We start from the raw sequence: 14,995 nt of genomic DNA on the forward strand, positions 1-14,995 counted from the left end.
CATCAAAGGGGATGTCATTCACACTCCACCAAGAAGAAAGAGTTCAGCCACATTGCTCCCCTAATGACCTAACTTCCACCCCACCCCCTACAAGTAGGAGTGTGGACCCAATTCAAAACTGTCAGCTAGAGCTTCCTGCTACACAAGACACACAAACAGAAGAACCACCGGATACCCTTTCAGAATATTCTGAAGGTAACATAGATATATGTAAGTGCATGAGGCTTCACATGAGTTTGCACAAGGGGGAAGAAGAGAAGGAGGAGGAGGTTGACTGACTAGAGACATGAAAGAATCATATTTCCGTTGGGGCAAAAGAACAAACAAGCTGGGCATACTACCTTAAAAATACAACATAAGGTGGAAAGAGACTCAGGCTAAGGCTACAATAAAGGTATTTAGGTTTGAGTCTTGCCTCTGAAAATTACTGTGTTGCCTTGGATGGGTCAATTCTTCAATCTAGCACTTATTATCCTTGGTGGTTAATTGAAGGTGATGGAAGTATATGATTGTAAAAAAAGTAATTTCATATCCAGCAATTTGGAACCTAAAGACAGGAAACTTTCAAATGAAGGAGAAACTGAACCATAGACTACCAAATTTCCAAGGCTTTCTAAATGGGACCCCAAATTGTGGTGAGTTAACATTGTATTTTTAGAGTTTCAGGGGCAATGTGAATATGGGCATATGTATATAGGGAATTTGATACATTCTCTTATGAAACAATTCAGCCTCTACCTATATATGATGATTACGATAAAATTTTTCTTAATTGTTCCCTCATATTGTGATTTCCAAGCCATTTAATCAGAGACATAAATGAACTTGCATCGTGTATTTTAAGTATATTGGCCTCAGTTAACACACAGAAATCGAGACATGGTAGGCATTTAAACTTTTGCCAACAACATGCTTAATTTCTTCTTAAACTATCATTCTGGTTTTTCCCCCTAAATTCCTAATACTCCCTTCTCCTGCCTAAGTGAGGTACATGCAGTATAAGTACATACTTCTTCAAAAGCATGTGTCTATATATTAATGTGTAAAGACAAGGAGAACCATAAGCTTAGAGTTACTGAGCTGAAAGGGCCCATAAAGATAACCATGTTATTGTACAAAAAGAGAAATTGGACTGAAGAAAAAATAAAATTCACTCTAGGTCATGCTGAGTCAGCAGCAAAATCAGGACCAACCCCCAGAATGCTGGTCATCACTACAGTTTGTTTGTCTACTAACATATAAGTTGTTTGGGCATAAAACAAATGTGAATATGGGCCCATACTTATGAATACTCCTTTCTGCATAGGTTCACTTTTTATGAGCATATATGTTTGCATAAATATCCATTGGATTTAACTGATTAGTAAACTAGTGAAAAGAAATGTTTTCAATTAGCATAAGGTTGTTGTACTAAATTCTGATGATTGTTGTAACAAATTACCATAAGTTTGGTACCTTAAAGCAACAGAAATTTATTCTGTCACAGTTCCAGAGACCAGGGTCTAAAATTAAGTTTCTGGAAGAACCACACTCCCTTCCAAGGCTCTAGGACAGGATCCTTCCTTGCCTCTCTCAGCTTCTGGTGGTTCCTGGTATGCTTTGTCTTACAAAAGCATCATTCCAATCTCTGCCTCAATCTTCAAACTGTCTTCTCCTCTGTCAGTTTCCTCTTTTCTCTTATAAAGGGACCCTAAATCCAGGATGATTTCATCTTGATATCTTTAAAGTATTATTCTTCAAAGACTGTACCATCTAAATGAGGTCACATCATAAAGTTATGAATGGGCATGGACTTGGGGCATACACTATTTGATCCACTATTGCTGCCAACCTTTGTGTTTGTCAAATAAAGATACTAAACAAACAAGCCAACAAGAGCTCTAGTTTTTTTTAAAAAGATATTTTGGCACAAATTATTTGGATAAAGATACCCTCAGACTCAGAACAAACACTCTTCTTTAAATCATACAATTTTACCTGTGTAAACATTAACACATTTTCATAATTTTTCTCATTTCATTGCAAAGGAAGAAAACCTTCACCAGGACCACCTTGAGTAATAGTGAAGAAGTTTCTATCAGACCAACCAGGATAGAGATGCCAATTATGTTTCTGGACAAAATCCATAATACAGCAATCTGAATACACTGAAAAATAACAATAAGGAGGCAGAAATTGGAAGAGAGTTGATATGTGAAAAAGGGGAACAATACTGAGTTTCCCTCTTTCTGGAAATTTCTGTCTGATTCTCAGCCTCTGAAACAAAGAAGTAAATATAACTCTAGAGAAACTAAAATCAGTGTTAAATATTTAACAACTGAATTATAAGGTCAGGGGTACAACCTTGTTTCATAGCATTTGCCAATTTCCATGGTGTAAATGTACCCACCATGGACAAATCCATGAACACAGAGTTGAGATGAGATGTGTACATTAGGCTCTAACGGTCCAGTGCCTGCCAGCTTCCACACAATCCAAGTGGTTTGAAGAATCAGAAGATAAAGTTCAGGATTACCACTACACTTGAAAACTGATGTGAGAAATCCAAGATTAGAGAAAAAAACTACAGAGTATGAGCCCTAAATCTGTGTATAAACTGCCTGTCATTCTGTTAAAATCATAAGATATGCATGTGGAGATAGACTACAAACAGTTTAAACTCTCCACAAGGGAGAGTTTGGAGTTTCATTTCAGCCACTTATCTACTGAAACAAACAAAAAGCAATACAAATAAATAAAAAGACCCTATAATATATCATTCACAATGTTCAGTGTAACTCCAAAATTACTACAATAACAAAGAAACAGGATAACATTACCCACCCTCAAGAGAAAACACACTCAATAGAGACCAACCCTGGGATCAGGCAACTGCTGGCATTAGCAGAAGTTGACAATACATGCACACACACACACACACACACACACACACACACACACAAGAACCATTGCACTGCCATGGGTAAGAAGGACAATTTTGCTTTAACTCTGTTAGCCCCTCCCTTAGGTAGTTCCATCTCAGCACAGAGAACTATCACCTTGACCCATAATTTCTCCCTAAGTTCAGGCCTTTCAGTGTACTCTCTTAAGGACTAGTTCCTTAGGCGGTTGCCAGTGGCTGGGGGCAGGAAGGAATGGGGAATTGTTGTTTACTGTATATAGAGTTTCATTTTGCAAAATAAAATGAGGTTTGGAGATGAATGGTGGTGATGGTTGCACAATACTGTAAAGCATATGTAATGCCACTGAACTGTATAATTAAAAATGGTTAAGATGTGAAATTTATGACATGTATTTTATTACAATAAAAATTAGGAAAAAAGTTGAAGGGGAGATAAATGCTTTCACCGACAAACAAAAACAGACAGTTCATCGCTATTAGATCTGTCTTATGAGAAATTGCTAAAGGGAACTCAAGTTGAAATAAAGTATGATAAAAAGCAACACAAATGCATATAAAATTCACTGGTAAAGTTGAATATAGAGATAAATACAGAATATCATAAGACTCTAATAATGGAGTATAAATCATATTTACTTTTAGTTAAAAATGAAAATATAACATTCATAGTAATTGTAGCCACAAAAATTGTTAATTGATGCACAATATAAATTGTGACACCAACGACAAAAAGCGTGTGGAATGAGGGAGGATTGAAAGTGTGAGTTTTTGTATGCAGTTGAAGTTAAATTGTTACCAGCATAAAATATGCTGGTATAAGTATAAGATGTTATTATGTTATAAGATGGTATAATTATAAGCCTAATGGTACCCTCAAAGAAAATATTTATTGAAGATACACATAAGTAGAAGAGAAAGGAATCAAAAGATAAACTATTAAAAATCAACAAAAAATAATGCAAGAAAGGAAGAGAGGACAAAAGTGGAAAAAAAGCTTACAAGATTGAGAGGAAATTTAACAAAATGACAATAGGGAGTCCTTTTTCTAAGTAATTTCTTTAAAGGTAGAAACATAGATTAAATTCCCAAGGGCCTTGAAGTAGATTAATAAATAAAAAAATGAAACCCAACTATATGCTTTCTAAAAGAAAGTAACTTTGACTTTAAGGACACACATAGCTGAAATTGAAGAGATAGGAGAAGATTTTTCATGCAAACACACATCATTCTCCAGGATAAATCACATTACATTATAAAATAGGTCTTAAAAATTTAAGGAACTGAAATCATACCAAGTATAATTTCTGGTTATAATGAAATAAGTCAGTAACACAATTATAAATGAAAAGCAAATGGGAAATTGAAAAATATGCCAATATATGGGAATTTTTAACTCTGATAGACAACCAATGGTTAAAATAAAGGAAAAGAAAAAATGGAGGACTGGTTCAAGTCCCTGGGTTTGATCCTCTGCACAACCATGAAAAATGGAGAAGGAGATGGGAGGGAAATGGGTGGAGGAGAAGGAATAAAAGGAGAAGGAGAAAAAAGAAGAAAATAAACTATAAATAAAATCAAAAATATGTGAAAACTAATGAAAATGAAAGCACAACATATGAAAACTAATGGGATGCAGCAAAAGCAGCACTAAGAGGAAAGATTATAGCAGTGATGCCAAAAAGAACAAAGATCAACAAAGAGATCTAGTTTTGGAAATAATAAAAGTTACAGCAGAAATAAATAAAATAGAGAATAGAAAAAGAGCGGAAAATCTTTATGACAAAAGCTCATTTTGGGGGCTGGGGTTGTGGCTCAGTGGTAGAGCACTTGTCTTGCATGTGTGAGGCACTGGGTTCAATCTTCAGTTCCACATGACCCAGCTATACCACTTCCTGATATTTATTCAAAAAAATGCATTACAATATATGTAGTAATACAGTTCACAATCATCATGTTATGGAACCAGTTTAGGTGTTCATCAACAGAAGAATGATAAAAAATGTGGTATGTATGCACAATGGAGTTCTACTCGGCAATAAAGAAGAATAAAATGAACCCCACCGTAATGTATAACTCAACACACTAATAAAGACATTTAAAAATAGAAAATAATTAATTAATTAATTAGTTAAATAAAGGTCCATTGACAACTAAAACAAATTTAAAGTCATCTTTTATTAAATATAAGCAAAATTGACAAAATAGCTGGAATAGCTAAGAAAAAAGAGAAGAGTCAAACAAAATCAGAAAAGAAAGATGGGACTATAAATTATATACCACAGAAATACAAAAGATCATAAAATATTACTCTGAAGAATGCTTTGCCAATGAATAGAATAATGAAGAAGAAATGGATAAATTCCTAGAAAAATACCACCTACCAAGACTGAATCATGAAGAAATAGAAAACATGAAAAGATCAGAAAGTAAGGAGAATGAATTAGTAATCAAAATCTCCCAACAAAGGAAAGCCCAGGACTTTATGGCTTCAATTGTGAATTCTACCAAACATTTAAAGATGAATTGATACCAATTCTTAAACTGTTCCAAAAAAATTGAACTGCAGGGAATAATTCTAAACCGATATTAAAAGGATAGTTTTATGCTGACATCAAAACCAGACAAATACAATGAAAAAAAATTTATAAACCAATATCCCTGGTTAGCATAAATATAAATACCTTCAACAAAATATTAGAAATTGAATTCAACAACACATTAAAAAGATCATACATCTTTACCAAGTAGGATTTATCCCTGTGTTAAAAGTATGGTTTGACACATGCAAATAAATAAATGTTATATACCACATTAACAGAATGAAAGATAAAAAAATCACATGATCATCTCGACTGATGCAAAAAAAGTCTGTGAAAATTTGATACATTTTCATGACATAAAAACTCTCAACAAACTAAGTGTAAAAGGAAAATACTTCAAAATAACTAAGGCTGTATGGGAAAATCCCACATCTCACATCAAATCAATGGGAAAATAATGAAAGGTTTTCCTCCAAGGGTTCTTAACCACTGACTACACCCCCAGCCCACTTCATTGTTTTATTTAGAGATAGGGTCTTACTAGGTTGCTTGCAGACTCACTAAGTTGCTGAGGCTGGCTTTGAACCTGCTATTCCCCTGACTCAGCCTCCCAAGCCACTGGCATGTGCCACCACACCCAGCTCCTGTCACTTTTGTTCATCGAAGGACTGGAAGTTCTAGCTAGAGCAATTAGCAAGAAAAAGAAATAACATATATACAAATCTGAAATAAAGAGGAAAAATTGCCTCTGTTTGCATATAACATGATTTTATATTTTAAAAGCTTTTATTAGTGCATAATAGTTGGATTCATTTTGTCATAGTCATGCATGTATGGAATTTAATTTTCTGTCTATCAGTCCCTGTTGCCTCCTCTTGCCCTCCAACATTTCTCCCCCTATTTCTCTTCCCTTCCTCTACTGATTTTCCTTTTATTTATATTTTTATTTTTATTTTTTTAATTTTTTTTTTACTGTAAACAAATGGGATACATGTTGTTTCTCTGTTTGTACATGGAGTCAAGGCATACCATTTGTGTAATCATAAATTTACATAGGGTAATGTTGTTTGATTCATTCTGTTATTTTTTCCCTTCCCCTCCACCCTTCCCACCCCTCTTTTCCCTCTATACAGTCCTTCCTTCCTCCATTCTTACCACCCTCCTTATCCCTAACCCTAAATCTAACCCTAACCCTAACGCTAACCCCTCCCACTCCCATTATATGTTCTCATCCACTTCAGCGAGATCATTCGTCCCTTAGTTTTTTGAGATTGGCTTATCTCACTTAGCATGATATTCTCCAATTTCATCCATTTGCCTGCAAATGCCATAATTTTATCATTCTTTATGGCTGAGTAATATTCCATTGTATATATATACCACTGTTTCTTTATCCATTCATCAATTGAAGGACATCTAGGTTGGTTCCACAATCTGGCTATTGTGAAATGAGCAGCTATGAACATTGATGTGGCTGTATCTCTGTAATATGCTGATTTTAAGTCCTTTGGGTATAGGCCAAGGAGTGGGATAGCTGGGTCAAATGGTGGGTCCATTCCAAGTTTTCTAAGGAATCTCCACACTGCTTTCCAGAGTGGCTGCACTAATTTGCAGCGCCACTAGCAATGTAAGAGTGTACCTTTCTCCCCACATCCTTGCCAACACCTGTTGTTGCTTGTATTCTTGATAATCACCATTCTAATTGGGGTGAGATGGAATCTTAGGGTGGTTTTGATTTGCATTTCTCTTATTACTAGAGTTGTTGAACAGTTTTCCATATGTTTGTTGATTGCTTGTAGATCTTCTTCTATGAAGTGTCTATTCATTTCCTTAGCCCATTTGTTGATTGGATTATTTGCATTCTTGGTGTAGAGTTTTTTGAGTTCTTTATAGATTCTGGAGATTAGTGCTCTATCTGAAGTATGATTGGCAAAGATTTTCTCCCACTCTGTAGGCTCTTTCTTCGCATTGCTGATAGTTTCCTTTGCTGAGAGAAAACTTTTTAGTTTGAATCTATCCCAGTTATTAATTCTTGTTTTTATTTCTTGTGCTATGGGAGTCCTGTTGAGGAAGTCTGGTCCTAAGCCGACATGTTGAAGCTCTGGACCTACTTTTTCTTCTATAAGATGCAAGGTCTCTGGTCTGATTCCGAGATCCTTAATCCATTTTGAGTTTAGTTTCGTGCATGGTGAGAGATATGGGTTTAGTTTCATTGTGTTGCATATGGATTTCCAATTCTCCCAGCACTATTTGTTGAAGAGGCTATCTTTTCTCCATTGCATATTTTTGGCCCCTTTGTCTAGTATGAGAAAATTGTATTTATTTGGGTTTGTGTCCGTGTCCTCTATTCTGTACCATTGATCCACCTTTCTATTTTGCTACCAATACCATGCCGTTTTTGTTACTATTGCTTTGTAGTAGAGTTGAAGATCTGGTATTGCGATACCCCCTGCTTCACTCTTTCTGCCAAGGATTGCTTTAGCTATTCTGGGTTTTTTATTCCTCCAAATGAATTTCAAAATTTCTTGCTCTATTTCTGTAAGGTACATCATTGGGATTTTAATTGGAATTGCATTGAATCTGTATAGCACTTTTGGTAGTATGGACATTTTGACAATATTAATTCTTCCTATCCAAGAACATGGGAGATCTTTCCATCTTCTAAGGTTTTCTTGAATTTCTTTCTTTAGTTTTCTGTAGTTCTCATTGTAGAGGTCTTTCACCTCTTTTGTGAGATTGATTCCCAAATACTTTATTTTTTTCAAAGCTATTGTGAATGGGGTAGTTTTCCTAATTTCTCTTTCTGAAGATTCATCGCTTATATATAAAAATGCCTTAGATTTATGTGCATTGATCTTATATCCCGCTACTTTACTGAATTCACTTATGAGATCTAAAAGTTTTCTGGTGGAATTTCCTGGTTCCTCTAAGTATACAATCATATCATCAGCAAATAGGGATAGTTTGAGTTCTTCTTTTCCTATTCGTATCCCTTTAATTTCTTTGGTCTGTCTAATTGCTCTGGATAGAGTTTCAAGGACGATATTGAATAGAAGTGGTGAAAGAGGGCATCCCTGCCTTGTTCCAGTTTTTAGAGGGAATGCTTTCAGTTTTTCACCATTTAGAATGATATTAGCCATGGGCTTAGCGTAGATGGCCTTTACAATGTTAAGGAATGTTCCCACTATCCATATTTTTCTAGTGTTTTGAGCATGAAGGGGTGCTATATTTTATCAAATGCTTTTTCTGCATCTATCGAAATAATCATGTGATTCTTGACTTTAAGTCTATTGATATGGTGAATGACATTTATTGATTTCCTGATGTTGAACCAACCTTGCATCCCTGGGATGAAACCCACTTGATCATGGTGCACTATCTTTTTAATATGTTTTTGTATGCGATTTGCTAAAATTTTGTTGAGAATTTTTGTGTCGATGTTCATTAAGGATATTGGTCTGAAATTTTCTTTCCTTGATGTGTCTCTGTCTGGTTTAGGAATCAGGGTAATATTGGCTTCATAGAACGAGTTTGGGAGGGTTCCCTCCTCTTCTATTTTCTGGAATACTTTGAGAGTATTGGAATGAGCTCTTCTTTAAAGGTTTTGTAGAACTCGGCTGAGAACCCATCTGGTCCTGGACTTTTCTTTGTTGGTAGGCTATTGATGAATTCTTCTATTTCCTTACTTGAAATTGGTCTATTTAAATTGTGCATGTCCTCCTCATTCAGTTTAGGCAATTCATATGTCTCTAGAAACCTGTCGATGTCTTTGAAATTTTCTATTTTGTTGGAGTATAGGTTTTCAAAATAGCTTCTAATTATGTTTTGTATTTCAGTCGTGTCTGTTGTGATATTTCCTTGTTCATTCCGAATTTTAGTGATTTGGGTTTTCTCTCATCTTCTCTTTGTTAGTGTGGCTAAAGGTTTATCAATTTTTTTTATTTTTTCGAAGAACCAACTATTTATTTTGTCAATTTTTTGTATTGTTTCTTTCGTTTCAATTTCGTTGATTTCAGCTCTCAGTTTAACTATTTCCTGTCTTCTACTAGTTTTGGTGTTGGTCTGTTCTTCTTTTTCTAGGGCTTTGAGCTGTAGTGTTAGGTCATTTACTTTTTGAGTTTTACTTCTTTTATTAAATGCGCTCCATGAAATAAATCTTCCTCTAAGTACTGCTTTCATAGTGTCCCAGAGATTTTGATATGATGTTTCTTTGTTCTCGTTTACCTCTAAGAATTTTTTAATTTCCTTCCTAATATCCTCTGTTATCCATTCATCATATAATAGCATATTGTTTAATCTCCAGGTGTTGGAGTAGTTTCTGTTTTTTACTCTTTCATTTATTTCTAACTTCAATCCATTATGATCTGATAGAATACAAGGTAGTGTCTCTATCTTCTTGTATTTGCTGACATTAGCTTTGTGGCATAATATATGGTCTATTTTAGAGAAAGATCCATGTGCTGCTGAGAAGAAAGTGTATTCGCTCTTGGTTGGATGGTATATTCTATAAATGTCTGTTAAGTCTAAATTATTGATTGTGTTATTGAGATCTATGGTTTCTTTTTCAATTTTTGTTTGGAAGATCTGTCCAGTGGTGAGAGAGGTGTGTTAAAATCACCTAGTATTATTGTGTTATGGTCTATTTGGTTTCTGAAATTGAGAAGGATTTGTTTGACATACATGGATGAGCCACTGTTTGGGGCATAGATATTTATGATTGTTATATCTTGCTGATTTATGCTTCCCTTAAGCAGTATGAAATGTCCTTCTTTATCCCTTCTGACTAACTTTGGCTTGAAGTCCACATTATCTGAAATGAGGATGGATACTCCAGCTTTATTGCTGAGTCCATGTGCATGGTATGTTTTTCCCCATCCTTTCACCTTTAGTCTATGGGTATCTCTTTCTATGAGGTGAGTCTCTTGCAGGCAACATATTGTTGGATCTTTCCTTTTAATCCAATCTGCCAGTCTATGTCTTTTGATTGATGAATTCAGGCCATTAACATTCAGGGTTATTATTGAGATATGATTTGTATTCCCGGTCATTTGGTTCATTTTTTAAAATTCTATTTATTTATTTATTTTTTTTTGACACGACTTGGTTCCTCCTTTATTTGACATTTCCTTTAGGATAATTCCTCCCTTTGCTGATTTGCTTCTTTGTTTTTCATCTCTTCCTCATGGAATATTTTGCTGAGAATGTTCTGTAATGCTGGCTTTCTTTTTGTAAATTCTTTTAGCTTTTGTTTATCGTGGAATGATCTTATTTCATCATCAAATTTGAAGGTAAGTTTTGCTGGGTATAAGATTCTTGGTTGGCATCCATTTTCTTTCAGAGCTTGAAAAATGTTGTTCCAGGCCCTTCTAGCTTTTAGGGTCTGGATTGAAAAATCTGCTGATATCCATATTGGTTTCCCCCTGAATGTAATTTGGTTCTTTTCTCTCACAGCCTTTAAAATTCTGTCTTTATTTTGTATGTTAGGTATTTTCATTATAATGTGCCTTGGTGTGGGTCTGTTGTAATTTTGTGTATTTGGAGTCCTATAAGCCTCTTGGACTTGATTTTCCATTTCATTCTTCAGATTTGGGAAATTTTCTGATATTATTTCGTCGAATAGATTGTTCATTCCTTTGGTTTGTTTCTCTAAGCCTTCCTCAATCCCAATAATTCTCAAATTTGGCCTTTTCATGATATCCCATAGTTCTTGCAGATTCTGTTCATGATTTCTTACCATCTTCTCTGTTTGTTCAACTTTACTTTCGAGATTAAATATTTTGTCTTCAATATCTGAAGTTCTGTCTTCCAGGTGTTCTATCCTATTGGTTATGCTTTCTATGGAGTTCTTAATTTGGTTTATTGTTTCCTTCATTTCAAGGATTTCTGTTTGGTTTTTTTTTCAATATCTCTAACTCTTTATTGAAATGATCTTTTGCTTCCTGAATTTGCTCTGTTAACTGTCGATTGGTGCGATCATTCAATGCCTGCATTTGCTCTTTCATCTCATCGTTTGCTTCCCTGATCATTTTAATTATGTACATTCTGAACTCCCTTTCTGTCATTTCTTCTGCCATGCTGTCGTTGGATTTTATTGATGTAACATCTAGATTTGTTTGGGGCATTTTCTTCCCTTGTTTTCTCATATTGTTCAGGAATCAGTGGGTCCTTAAGATATTGCAGATTTCCTCTATCGACTTATAATGTCCCTGAAGATTGCTAGTATATCCCCTCTTATCCTTCAGTAGCCTGAAGTCTTGGAGGAAGTTGATAATGTGGAGCTCCATGAAGAAGCTGCCTCTCTAGGGGTGGTGACCCTCAGGTGGCGTATATTCCCTGCTAGTGGGCAGAGGTGCCTCCACTTGTTGACCAATGGTCATCCAATGGGGAACTAGACTGTGGACTGAGGCAAGGCCTGTTTGTGCCTGTGTCTCTGGTTTTACCGTCCCTGTGGGAAAACCTCTCCCGGCAGGGAAGACTCACTCGGTGGGGACGTCTCACTGGTCAGTTCCCCTCCTAGAGGTTCCCCTCAATCTACAACTACCGCCTGGGCTGGGCTGTCTTCCTCTGCAATGTTCCCAGGGGCCCCGCCCTACCTCCTGGGCCTGGGAGCCTCACCCTCTGCAGGCGAGTCTCCTTAGGCTGCCTCTCCCAGAGACTCTGCCCGCAGCCCTGGAAACTTCGCTCCGCCCCTAGGCGTGTCTCTGTGCGGCTCTTCCAGCAAGAAGCCACCTAGCTCCTGGGACCCTGCTCTGCACCTAATCGCCTGGCTATGCGGCCCCTCCTCTGAGCCACCAACTGGAGCCCTGTACAATATATCTGAGACTCAGAGACGCACCACATACCTCCTCCTCTGGACAGCCACCCGGTTTCCGACGCAGTCACTAGGAGTCCAAGCAACTCACTTCGCATCTCCTCCTCCCGCCAACCGCCCATAGCCCTAGGCAGTCACTCCAAGTCCAAGTGACCCACCCTGTTCCTCCTCCTCCTCGGGGAAGCCCCCCGGGTGTTCAGGAGCGATGGCTCCGAGACCAAGTGACCCACCGCGCTCCTCCTCCAGGCAGGCCACCGGTGTTCAGCAGCGGTCGGTTTTAGTCCAGTCAACTCACCACTCGCCTCCTCCTCTGGCAACCGTCTGTAGCTCTGATGCAGTCACTCTTAGGTCAAGTGACCCACGGCTCTCCTCCTCCAGGCAGACCACCGGTGTTCTGGAGCAGTCGTTCTGAGTTCAAAGAGCTTGCCACGTAGCTCCTCCTCTGGCAACCGCCTGTGGCTCTGATGCAGTCACTCCTAGACCAAGCGTCCCGCCGCGCTCCTCCTCTTCCTCTGGGCAACACCCCAGTGTTCAGAAGCGGTCATTCTGAGTCCAATCAGCTCGCCACGCAGCTCCTCCTCAGGCAGCCGCCCGGAGCCCCAGTGGTTGCTCCGAGTCCAAGCGCTGTGCTGAGCTGCCTCCTCTACGATGATCCCAGTTGTCCGTGTTTACCGCTCCAGCGGGGGGAGGGGCGTCTCGCCGAGCAACTCTACTTCACAAAGTTCCCTGCGTTCCGGGGCTACCGTCCCATGCGGGATGCCTCCCCAATGGGAGAGACTCACCTGGCGGCTTTGAGTTGGTCCCAAGTCTCTCACTATCTCCTCTTTTGAATCTTGCGTCCTGGAACAACGTGAAATGCAGCCACCCCCTAGTCCGTCATCTTGAAATCCCCCTATATTTTTATTTTTAATTGATGATACATAAAGATGGAATTCACTGTGGTATATTCATACATACACTTAGTGTAATTTTATAGACAGAAAAATCTTAAAGATTCTACCAATATAAAACTTTCAGAACCAAAAAACAAATTCAGTACACACCCAGGATGAAAATCAACAGACATAAATTAGTTTCATTTCTGTATAATTTCAAAAAAATTATTCTAAAAGGAAACCAATGATACAATCCTATGTACAAGAACATCCAGAAATTCAATGTTCACAACACCTGAAGCTCTAAGACTCCTAGAAGAAAACAGGGGGAATCTTTTTGATATTGGTCTATGGCAATAATTTCATGGATATGGCAACAAAAACAAAAATAGACAGATGGAACTACATCAAATTAAAACAAAACAGTTTCTGCACAGCAAATGAAACAATAAATGAAGTAAAGACAGAATGGGGAAATATTTGCAAATCATATATCTGATAAGGAATTGGTATTCAAAATATGCAAGGAACTTTAAAAGCTGATGAAAAATGAATAACCAAATTTTAAAAATGGCTAAAGGACCAGAACAGACATTTCTCCAAGGAAGACATACAAATGGCAAATATATATATATATATATATATATATATATATATATATATATATATATGAAAAAATGCTCAACACCACTACTCATTGGGGAAATGCAGGCAAAATTTAAATGAGCTATCACATCACACAAGTTAGGATTGCCATTATCAAAATGACAAGATATAACTATAGGCAAGTGTGTACTCTGTTGATGGGAATGTGAATTGGTAGTCATTATGGAATGCAATATTAAAATACCTCAAAAATTAAAAATGGGAGTACTATAAGACCCTGCATTCCCACTTCTTGGCATACATCCAAAGGACATGATACTAGCATACCAAAATATACCTGCACATACAGTTTCATTTCAGCATTGTTCACAATAACAAATATGTGAAATCAAACTGAATGTCCATTGATGGATGAACAGATAAATAAAATGTGTGTATATGTGACTGTACTAATGGTATTTGTTCTGTATAGCAAGCATGGTAACCATAGTGAAAAATAATGCATTATACATCTAAAATTTTTAAAAGGGTGTATTTTAAATGTTCTTGCTACATAAAATTATAAGTAGGTGAGGTGCTATATATGTTATTTGGCTTAATTTAATCTTTCTACAATGTGTATATGTCTTAAGACATCCCATTCATTATGTCCTCCAAATATATGCAATTTTTATTTGTCAGTAAAAATGAAAAAGGAATTAATAAGGAAAATAAATATATGGAAAATACTTAAAGCTAAAAATATAATTTTGGTAAAAAATAAAGAGAGAGGCCAAAATCTTCTAAAAATCTACAATTATACATATAGCTCTACATTAAATCAATAATTGCATATTCATGATAACACAAATAAATCTACAAATGTTATTAGTCCTAGAAAGTAATATATCATACAAATATACATACAAAAATCAATTGTATTTTATTAGTAACAAGTGAAAAACATTTTCTTTAAAAACAAGACTAATAACAATAGCATCAAAAAGTCAATGGTCTATGAATATATTTAACAAATGATGCACAACACCTTTACATGGAAACCTACATAGAATTATTGACAAAAATGGTTTATAAGATGAGGTTATAAGTCTTAATATTACTAAAATGTCCCTTTTGTCTTGATTTAAAGCTTCTCATAGAAAGTCTAATTAAAAGTATAATAAAATTTCACTACACACTAGAGTGGATAAACAGTTAAATTATATTCGCTGATTGCCTGAACAATGTATTGTCAAAGATGTGTAGCAACTGGAACTCTCAT

Source organism: Sciurus carolinensis, chromosome X (genome assembly GCF_902686445.1).
Source record: "Sciurus carolinensis chromosome X, mSciCar1.2, whole genome shotgun sequence".
NCBI lineage: Eukaryota > Metazoa > Chordata > Mammalia > Rodentia > Sciuridae > Sciurus > Sciurus carolinensis.